We start from the raw sequence: 11,018 nt of genomic DNA, 5'->3' as shown, positions 1-11,018 counted from the left end.
GACACGAGGTTTCAGCAGAGTGCAGACCCCCTCTTGGCCAGGTGAAAGGGAAAACCACGCAGCTTTGCCAGAATGAAGATCCCTGCGGCCAGGTGAAGAAGAAAGACGCGATTTCGGTGGAGTGCGGCTTTGGTAGAAGAGGCCCACGCAGCTTTGGCGTGCTCCCTTTGGCCGAGTGGCCTGGAAAGCAGGAGAGACTTTGACTAGGACTTGGTACAAAGAACGCTTGCTGGTGAAAGGTGCCGCATGACTTTGGATTACTTGGAGATCCTGCCTGGACAGGCAGGCGACACAGCTCACGTGCCAGCGACCTGAAAAACGGATGTGTGCTCTTTTCCTGATTTACGGTACCCGGAGTTGGGACAGTGGGAGAAGGGAGCGCTGTGCGTGTGTGTGTAGGTGTATACCCTTAAAGACTTTAATATTTTAAGGAAGGCATTAGGCCTGAATAGCATTAAATAAACATTTTGTTTCCTTTTCACAAATCTCTGGCATTGAGAGATGTGTTTCCAATTGGCGGCGGACAGAAGAGCCCTATAGATATTAGTGTATCGTCCTTGGGAGGGGCCCCTGTTTTCTGCAGCAGTTTTTGGGCCAAGTATTGCCCCCCCCCTTGGACCCTTTGTTCGGTAACACAATGTTACCACATGCCAGAGTTAATTTTTAATCACTTTTATCAGTGGATAAGGGTCTTAGAAATAATAGATGCAAATTCAAAATGATAAATAACATACATAAAGAAAAATAATGCAGACATTAAGGTGAGAGCAATGAGTTTCTGAAAAATTGTTATAAATTTTGTTTTAAAGGGTATTCAGATATCAATTAGGATTTGAAGAAGATGATTACTCTCATAAATTATATAATTGCATAATATGGGTGTGTTCAGTTTGATAGAGAGAGAACTGACAAACAAATATGGAGAAAGTAGAAAGCTGGATATTAATGATTTTCTGTGAGCAGTATAAGATGATTTGAAAATAGAAACAGTGCAAGAAAATTCAGAGTATATAGCTACCTTCAATGATACATGATCTAGATAGGAACTTAAAAAATAGTGCTTTTGTTGCATCTGGGGTTTATTTAATTTCTTCCTGAGAAGATTTAATAATTTCTGATGAGACGAAGAGCCACATGCTCCGTGTTGAATGGCTGTAGCCACCGGTCTTCTCTAAGGAGTCTAGAGTATATTTCCTTAGGGTTTGCGGATCTTGAACACAGTCCTTTTGGAACTCTGCTCTGTTCATTGTTTCTGGTAACACTGGTCATTAATAACTCAGATGGTTATTAAGCACCTGCTATCTACTAGAAGGTTCAGTGGTCATGCAGTTGCCTAGCATGAACTTTTGGGAACCAGCAGGCTGACTCTTCCCTGAAAAAGCACTGGTTTTCTTCTATATATCATTAGCACCAGGAAATTGAGAAAAAAACCTATAAATAAATCAATAAGTGTTTCCTGTTCTTAACTGGGATTAAGCTACTGATGAAACTGTAAAACTCATCGGAAAATTGGGGCATTTTAAAATTGTATGCTCAGTCTCAAGTCCCTGGGAAAAATAGTATCTAACATGAGCTTTAATAATAAATAACCAAGAGCAAACAGATTATCTTTTAAACAAAGTGAAAATGGTCCTCAGCCTTTACCTGTCTTCACTACCTGCACAGATACAGGCACAGAGGAACACGGATCCAGGTTCACACAGAGCCAGTCACTCGGATCATTCAACGGATGTCAATAAAACACTCTCCCGAGGGAAGCCCCGTCAGCGGAGTGTCACAGCTGCCGACAGCTGTCTAAGTAATCCAAAGGTTACAGGTAAAAATGCAGTTTGCTCAAGAATTCACTATTAAAATAAGGCAAATAAACTAAAACCTCAGTAGGAAATCTGAGCAAAGCATAAAAAGAAAATTTCAAGTGTCTTTTTATCTATTTCTAAACAAAAGAAGTTGCAAGGAAAGAAGTCGCAGAGCTAGTTTCATTGTTGAGTTCTAGCTGGGCATCTAAACCTGTCATCAGCTTCAAAAGTGGAGACAGAAAGATTATATAAAGTGTATTTTTCTAATAAGTGAAATAGACAAGGGAGTAGTCCAGGGAAGTCTGATCTGAGCTCTATGTAGTTCCGAAACAATACTGTTTCAATGCCCAGGATAAAGCCAATTTACAAAATTATTTTAAGAGTCAAGTCTCCAATTTCTAATTAAGAGACCTGAAACAGGATGTCTTAAAAACTAGTGTATTTCATTTTGGCAAGAAGTTGTTATGGAATGTGTGAAAATATTACACAATTTCCTGGGCCAGGTAAATTGAAGCAAGCATTTAAATAGGTGACTATTGTATTTTCTTAGCCTCCATTTAATACAATTTCTAGTTTATGAACTTCAGAAATGTACTTCGTTGTTTGTGGGTTGTGTAAAATAAATGTATGCATGTTCTGTTTTTGTTTAGTAAGTGATGATACTTACAACAGGAGGTTCCAAACTAGCAGTGCAAGCATAGAGACTGGACACAGAAATCAAGGATTTAATAAGCCCCTGAGTAACTCTGAAGGGGGTTGCCCCTACACCACATCTGAAGAAATATTGTTTATAGGTTTGAGATTTTTAGATTAAGCTGTTTTTATTTTCACTTTACAAATGAGGAAGCATTTATTTTTCTCTTGCAATATTTCCGGCACAGACTCATCACATAATGCTCAGAATTTCAGTTTAGATTTGTCATCAGTTTTTCATTTATTCACCCAATAAGCACATTTGGAGAATCTATTATATTTCAGGAACAGTGACAGGCACTGAAAATTCTGTGATGAACAAGAGAAGTTACCCGTACATTTGCTAAGAGTAAAATGTAATTTAAACTGGTAAGATAATAAAGGTTAAAATACAATAAAATAGCTAATATCAATCCAGAGCTCTGTTAAGGATCAATAGTATTAATTTACAGCAGAATAAATTAGATTATTAAAAACATAACTACTTAAAGTAACAAATAAATCTAAGAAAATATGTGTAAGACATCTGTGGAGAAAATAATACAACTCTATTGAAAAATATTCCGGAAAACCTAAATAAATGGAGATGTATACCATGTTCATTAATTAGAAAACTCAGGATGTCAATTTACACCAAATGAAAATACAGCTATATTGCACAAACTGTGAAAATCTCTATGGAGTTTCAAGACAATGTTTATCCAATTTCATTTCAAGTGAAATTTATTACTCAATCAAATACCTATCATATGTTATTTCCCACCTATTTAATATCAGAAACATTTTCCAATTACAAGAAAACTCAAAATATATTTTTGTATATTTTGGGAAAACTCAAAATATATTTTGGTCAATCTTCAAATAATATTTGTTCTCAAAGCCTCATAGATATGAGAGGTGGACCCAGAAAAAGAGGAATTATCTTCTGAAGGGGGCGTCCCTTGTAGTGTAGGCTTCCCCACTAGGTGAGTGTTCTAGGAACCCATCTGTATCAGTGTACCAGCTGGTGCTGTTTTGAGAGGCTGCATTAGCCTTCAGTGATTTTTTTTTTTTTTAATTTGAAGACTCTTACTGCTGTAGGAGACCGTTCTGCATGGTGTGGGCCCAGCTCCCACTCGGAGATGTACCAGACCCACTAATACATATTATTCCCATGGGTAATCAGGTCTGCAATGTACTGTGCCACTTTGAGACTTGCTTTTGCTAAAATTCCCTCACCCTGAATTGAGGCAGAAACATTTACTGCAAAGTAACTTCCTAAAATCCATTCTAAACCTTCCAAGGATGAATGTAACCAGTCCAACCACTTTTCCTTTTGCATTTGCAAATATCCTTCTTCTGTGATGTGATTAGCAGCATTGGCTCCTTCGTTTTCCATAAAAGGTAACCACCTAAAGCAAACTTGTGCATAATAAAAGAGGACCATCATGTAAAGTGCCCAGAAAAGAAATAAAGGCCTGTCATGGCGGAGACCGCAGGTTTTTCTCCCCTTGAGAGAAAAACCATGCCATCTCTTTAGCTCCCCAGGACTCAGGAGTCCGTGTGAATTTCTCATATGTCATCCACAATGTGACAGACCCCAGGAGCCAGGATCCAAGTCATAGTGCATTTGCCCATTTCATGATGGGTGACTTACGAGTGCACCTGCCCATAGTGTGCTGAGTGTTCAGCAGTTTTTGACCAAAAACTGCCTTACTCTCATGCCCCACCTTTCCTATTCACCTGATCTCACAGCAAGTGACTTTTTTCTTTTGTCTGTTTCTCAGGATGAAAAAAGCTCTCAAAGAGAAATGTTTTGCCAATGTAGAGGAGATGAAACAAAAAATGGCAGAAGCACTAAAAGGCATACAAATTGACAAGTTGAAAAACTGTTTTGAGCAGTAGAAAAAAATCTCAATAGGTGTATTGCATCAAATGGAGAGTACTTTGATGTTTAAAGTACTGAAGTTTAAATATGTAAGAATAAATATATACTATTTTATAAATAAATTCCATTTTAGGATGTTTCCCCCCTCAAATCTTGCCATCACCATTTGTGACTTCCAATATTAATATTATTTAATCCTATTCTCAGAAAATATATCAATTCTATCTGTAATAGATGTTGAGTAGCTTGACTCAGCATAGTAATTAATGATGAATATGATAGACATCTGATAAAAATTAAACCTATAAGTATAATATAATTTGATGATTGTTAAATTGTTCTTAGTTTTTCACTGCATACCCAGTTAAGAGAACAACTTTTAGAAAACCCAGTGGAAATTTAAACACATTAAACTAATGTTATTCAGTGTGGTATGAATATAACCTTATTAGCAATTGGACCTTTCATTTATTCATTCATTTATTCACCAATCAAATATTTCTTCAAAGTTTTTAATGTGCTTGACACTGTTCTAGGAATTGTGGATACCGAAATTAATCAACATAAAAGTCTCTTCTCATGAAATTTATTATTCTATTTATGAAAGACAAGGAAAAAACAATTACAGGATATATCATAAGGTGATAATTGCAATGAGAAAAATGTTAAAGTGTACAAGGCACAAAGAGTGGTGGGAGAGTGTATTTTAAGTAATGAGTTCATAGAAGGTAATAGCATTTAAGCAAAAGTTTTCATCAAGGTGAGTAGGTTATAGTAAGTTAAAGAAAAACTTAAGTTATGTAATTTGTGAGACACTGCAGACAAAGAAGCCAAATGTTCATACTGGAGGAATGGCATATCAAAAACAATAATAAAAAATGAAACTCGAGCACCAACTTACATCATACACCAAAATAAATTCAAGGTGGATAAAAGACTTAAATATAAGCCATGACACCATTAAAGTCCTAGAGGAGAACATAGGCAGGAAAATCTCAGATATTTCACGCAGCAACATTTTTACTGATATGTCCCCTAGAGCAAGGACTATAAAGGAAAGAATAAACAAATGGGATCTCATCAAAATAAAAAGCTTCTGCGCAGCTAAAGAAAACAGCATTAAAATAAAAAGACAACCAACTGTATGGGAAAACATATTTGCCAATGATACCTCAGACAAAGGTTTAATCTCCAAAATATACAAAGAACTCACACAACTTCACTCTAAGAAGACAACTAACCCAATTAAAAAATGGGGAAAGGACTTGAACAGACACTTCTGCAAGGAGGACATACAGAGGATCCAGAGACACATGAAAAGATGCTCGATATCGCTAGCTATCAGAGATGCAAATTAAAACTACAATGAGATACCACCTTACACCAGTGAGAATGGCTATCATAAACAAAGCAATAAAAAACAAATGTTGGAGAGGTTGTGGGGAAAAGGGGACTCTGGTCCACTGTTGGTAGGATTGCAGACTGGTACAACCATTATGGAAAACAGTATGGAATTTTCTCAGAAAACTAAAATTGGACCTGCCTTTTGACCCAGCAATTCCACTGCTGGGATTGTATCCTAAGAACCCTAAAACACCAATCCCAAAGAACCTATGCACCCCAATGTTCATAGCAGCACAATTTACAATAGCCAAGAGTTGGAAGCAACCTAGGTGCCCGTCAGTAAATGAATGGATCAAAAAACTATGGTACATATACACAATGGAATTTTATGCTGCAGAAAGAAAGAAGGAGCTCCTACCTTTTGCAACAACATGGATGGAACTGGAAAGCATTATGCTGAGTGAAATAAGCCAGGTGTTGAAGGACAAATACCATATGATCTCACCTCTAACAGGAAGCTAAACAACAAAACAAACAAGCAAGCAAAATATAACCAAAGACACTGAAATAGAGAACAGGCTGACAGTGACCAGAGGGGAGAGGGGAGGGAATTTCAGGGGAAATAAGGGAGGGATTTAGAGGAACTTATATAAAGGATACATGGACAACAACTGAGAAGGGTGGAAATGGGAGGGACGGGGGAGGATGGGGATGGGATGGGAGTAGTAGATTCAAGGGTGGAAATGGGAGGATGGGGATGGGATGGGATGGGAGTAATAGACAGAAAACTGTACTTGAAAAATAATTAAATAAAAAAATTGGAAAAAAAATTTATAAGAACCAAGAAAAATTAAGCCCTGCTGAAAGAGACACACAAGGTATTTTAAAGACCTTGAAAACAGCAAATTACAAATACTAAGGACTATTATATTGTATATATTTTATTCTTTATTAACTCAATAATTAGAATACTGCTTTTCAGAGTTTACATAATCTCTTCTTCCCATCATGAGAACTTCATAATCCTGAATATGTTATTCAAGTATTAAAGTTTAAATTTTATAGTTTTGAACATATATATTCTAATAATCCAGGCCTATAACATCATGTATTATAAGAATTAAGGTGATAAACTTAGGAAATATCCTTTCTTTGAATATTGACACAATTAATGAGCAAAAAAACTGTCATCTACTTACTTCTCATGTCTAAGGATAAATGATCCTATTGATTTAGCTTTTAATTTAACAGTGTTTTTATTTGTAAAATAAGAAATGTATAGAAAATTTCACTAGATTATTTATCACATTTTTTAAAAATTTTCACATTTTTAAAATTTCAATGTTTTATTGTTTATGCTTTTACAGTTATCTGAATTTTCCCCTTTGCCTACCTCCACCCAGCCAGCCCCCATTCACAGTCAGTCCCCCACACTGTGACCCATGTCCATGGGTCATGCAAACATGTTCTTTGACTAATCCCTTCACTTTCTATTAATCAGTTCCCACCACTCTTCTCCTCTCTTGCAGCTGTCAGTCCATTCCATGTTTCTGTTCCTCTTGTTTTATTTTGTCTACTAGTTTATTTTGTTTGTTAGATTCCACTTATAAGTAAGATCATATGGTATTTGTCTTTCACCAACTAGCTCATTTCGCTTAGTGTAATCCTTTCCAGTTCCATTCATGCTCTTGTGAAAGGTAAGAATTCCTTCTTTTTATTGCTGTGTGGTACTCCAGTGTATAAATGTATAACAGTTTTTTTATCCACTTGTCTACTGTGGGCACTTAGGCTATTTCCAAACCTTGGCTGCGTAAATAATGCTGCTTTGAGCATAGGGGTGCATATATTCTTTTGAGTTGGTGTTTTGGGATTTATAGGCTATATTCCCAGCAGTGGAACTGCTGGGTCAAAAGGCAATTCCATTTTTAATATTTTGAGGAAATTATGTACTGTTTTTCATGGCAACTGTACCAGTCTGCAATCCCACCAACAGTGCACTAGGGTTTTCTTTTCTCCACATCCTCATCAGCACTTGTCCTTTGTTGATTTATTAATGATAGCCATTCTGACAGGTGTGAGATTATATCGGTTGTGGTTTTAATTTGCATCTCTCTAAAGCCTAGTGATGTTGATCATTTTTTCATATATGTATAGACCCTCTGAATTTCCTCTTTGGAGAAGTGTCTGTTCAGGAACTTTTTTGCTCATTTTTAAAAAATTGGATTGTTTGTCTTCCTGCTGTTGAGTCATTTAAGTTCTTTATATATTTTGGAGATTAAATCCTTATCCCATGTGTCATTGGCAAATATGCTCTCCCATCAATGGGTTCCCTTTCTGTTTTGATGATGGTTCCTTTAGCTGTGCATAAGCTTTTTAATTTGATGTAGTCCCATTTGTTTTTTCCTGTATTACCCTTGCCCTAAGAGATGCATCAGCAAAAAATATTGCTATACAAGATATCTGAAATGTTATTGCTTATGCTTCCTCTAAAATTTTTATGGTATTATAAATTGTATTTAAGTCTTTTATCAGTCTCTAGTTTATTCCAGTGTATTGTGTAAGTTGGTGGTCAAGTTTCTTTTTTTTTTTTTTTGAGCATGTTCCAGTCCAGTTCTCCCAACACCATTTACTGAAGAGACAATCTTTACCCTGTTGTGTACACTTGTTACCTTCATCAAATATTTATTGACCATAAAGACGTGAGTTAATTTCTTGGCTCTCTATTCTGTTTCACTGATGTATTTGTCTGTTCTTATGCCAGTTCTAAAATTTTTTTATACAGTGTCATTTTAGTATATTTTGATGACAGGTATTGTGATACCTCTAACTTTGTTCTTCTCTCTCAAGATTGCTGAGTCTTTTCAGGGATTTTTTTGATTCTATATACATTTTTGCAATACTTATTATAGCTCTGTGTAATATGCTATTGGTGTTTTAATAGGAATCATGTTGAATCTATAGCTTGCTTTGGGTAGTATGGACAATATAATGATGTTAATTCTTCCAACCCACAAACACAGTATGTTTCTACTTATTTGTATCTTCCTTATTATTTTCTTTCTCCAATGTCCTGTGTTTGTCCAAGTACAGGCCTTTTACCTTTTTGGTTAAATTAATTCCCAGGTACCTTTTTTGTTGCTGTTGCTGTTGTTGTTGCAATAATAAATGGCATTGTTTTCTTAGTTTCTCTTTCTGATAGTTCATCTGAGTATTGACTTTTTATCCCACTATTTTGCCAAAATCCTTTATTAAGCCTACTAAGTTTTTGGTAGAGCCTATAGGGTTTTCTATGTACAATATCATGTAGTCTGTGAATAATAACAGTTTTCCTTTCTCTTTTCCAATTCCAGTGCTTTTTGTTTTTTCTTCTCCTCTGATCGCCATGGGCGTGACTTCCAGTACTATGTTGAATACAAGGGGTGGACGCAGACATTCCTTTCTTGGTCCTGATTTTACAGGAAACTCTTTTAGTATTTGCCCACTGAGCATGATGTTGGGTGTAGGTTTTTCTTAAATGGCCTTTATCACTTTGTGGTATGATCCCTCTATTCTCACTTTGCTGGAGTTTTTATCATAAGTGGGTGCTGGCCTTGCATCCCTGGGATAAATCCCACTTGGTCGTGGTGTATGATCTTTTTAATGTAGTGCTGGAATTAGTTTGCTGATACTATGTTTAGAATTTTAGCATCTATGTTTATCAGGGATATTGGCCTGTACTTTTTTCTTTGTTGTGTCTTTACCTGGTTTTGGCATTCCGATAATACTGGCCTCATAAATGAGCTCTCCCATGAGGGGGAAGTGCCAAGGTCGTGTGGAATGCCTGCACCCTAAACCCAGTCTCTAACACCTGCTGAGTCTGTGCATGTTGCTGTCTCCTCAGCAAGGGTTAAGATGCAGGATAGGGAAAGAGAAGGGAAAAAAAAGATGCAGGGTGTGGAGAGCAGGATTCGAGAGTGTAGAGGGAACAGTATCCCACAGGTGGGGTAATTGATTTTCCCCTGGGCGGTGATTGATCTTCTCAAGAAAGACACCTGTATTGAGGTACAGTATTGAGGTATGTCCAGGCACAGAAATCCCTGAAGCTGTTCCCCTACATTTCTCCCCAATGCCTGCCACTCCACACTTAGCCCCTCCCGGACTCCACTCCACTCTGCCCTTCCTTTGCTGAAGCCCTAGGTGAGTTTCTTTGAATTAGTAACATGTGCTTTGGTCCCTTTAAAAAGAAAAAAATAGTGGTTTTGTCTCTAGTGGGATCCAGCTTTTCCTGATAGACAAAAACCCCGTGGCTTTTACTCACTGAATGCTATGTGGGTGGCCCATCCTGGCCCTGGCACCCTGGGCCTGATAGCTTGTTCTACCTATGGGCTTCACTGGGGCAGACTCCCACTGCAGTGCTGCAACCTCGGCCCACTGCGCGTATGAATTGGGCCATCTTCTTTTGCGTTCCCGCCCATCCTTCCAGTCTTGAGTTGGTTTCTGCCTGTCCTTGGCCAAAAGTCTCTACTTCAGTCAGTCTTTGTCTATTTCAGATGGCTGTTCCCCTCTTTATGTTTACTTCCGGTTTGGTTCTGGAAGGAGGTGCGAGAAAGATCCTCCTACTTCACCACCATTTGGTGATCCCCACAAATCTGATGTTCTATGTCAGTGACCCAGTGACCCAGGTTACGCAACACTCCAAGAGGACCACTTTGTTTCGTCCCAATTACAAAGCCCCCCTATTCCCCAGAATTCACCATCTTGCTACTTCTATGGTAATCACTCCTTTGAATTAGTTTATACTTTTAGTAGCTAAATATGTTTTCTAGACACCATAGCAATGTCTTTTTTAAATATATAAATGGAATTATAGAGTATGTTAATTTGCATATATATTCTCTTATCTTAAACATTGTAAGATTAAACCATATTGTTGCTTGTAGCTGTACTTCATTTATTTCTATTGCTAGTGTTCCTTGTATAAATATACCACAATTCATTAATTTATTCTAGTATTTATATTTATATTATAGTTTTTAGTTGTTTGTTATTATTGTTGTAAATATGTAAATCTTCTTGTAAAAATACACCTAGGAATGGATACTATCAACTTTTAAAAATTATGAGCAGTATGTAGTGGTATACATTAGGAATTAAATTGGTATTTTTCTAGTTATTATTGAAGTGGAGCACTTTTTACAGCATAGTTGGAAAAACTTTTTGTATGAAATTACAATCAATTCATTTAGATACTTTTTGGGGTTATTTGTCTCTTATTTTTAATAATTATATTTTAATGTATTGCTTTGACTGCTAATTGCTTTTTAACACAAATTTTCTCA

General features: G+C 36.7%; 1 pseudogene; it reads left to right on the top strand.

The window, feature by feature from the left end:
• Window positions 1-1,626: 1,626 nt before the first annotated feature.
• The window catches only part of LOC118975714 (U2 small nuclear ribonucleoprotein A'-like), a 111,867-nt pseudogene continuing 102,475 nt past the window's right edge, over window positions 1,627-11,018 (top strand).

The sequence above is a fragment of the Sturnira hondurensis genome, unplaced genomic scaffold (genome assembly GCF_014824575.4).
Source record: "Sturnira hondurensis isolate 20B ecotype Veracruz unplaced genomic scaffold, ASM1482457v3 Scaffold0020489, whole genome shotgun sequence".
NCBI classification, from domain to species: domain Eukaryota; kingdom Metazoa; phylum Chordata; class Mammalia; order Chiroptera; family Phyllostomidae; genus Sturnira; species Sturnira hondurensis.
Note: the sequence above shows the minus strand (reverse complement) of the source record. Positions and strands in the feature narration are given on the sequence as shown.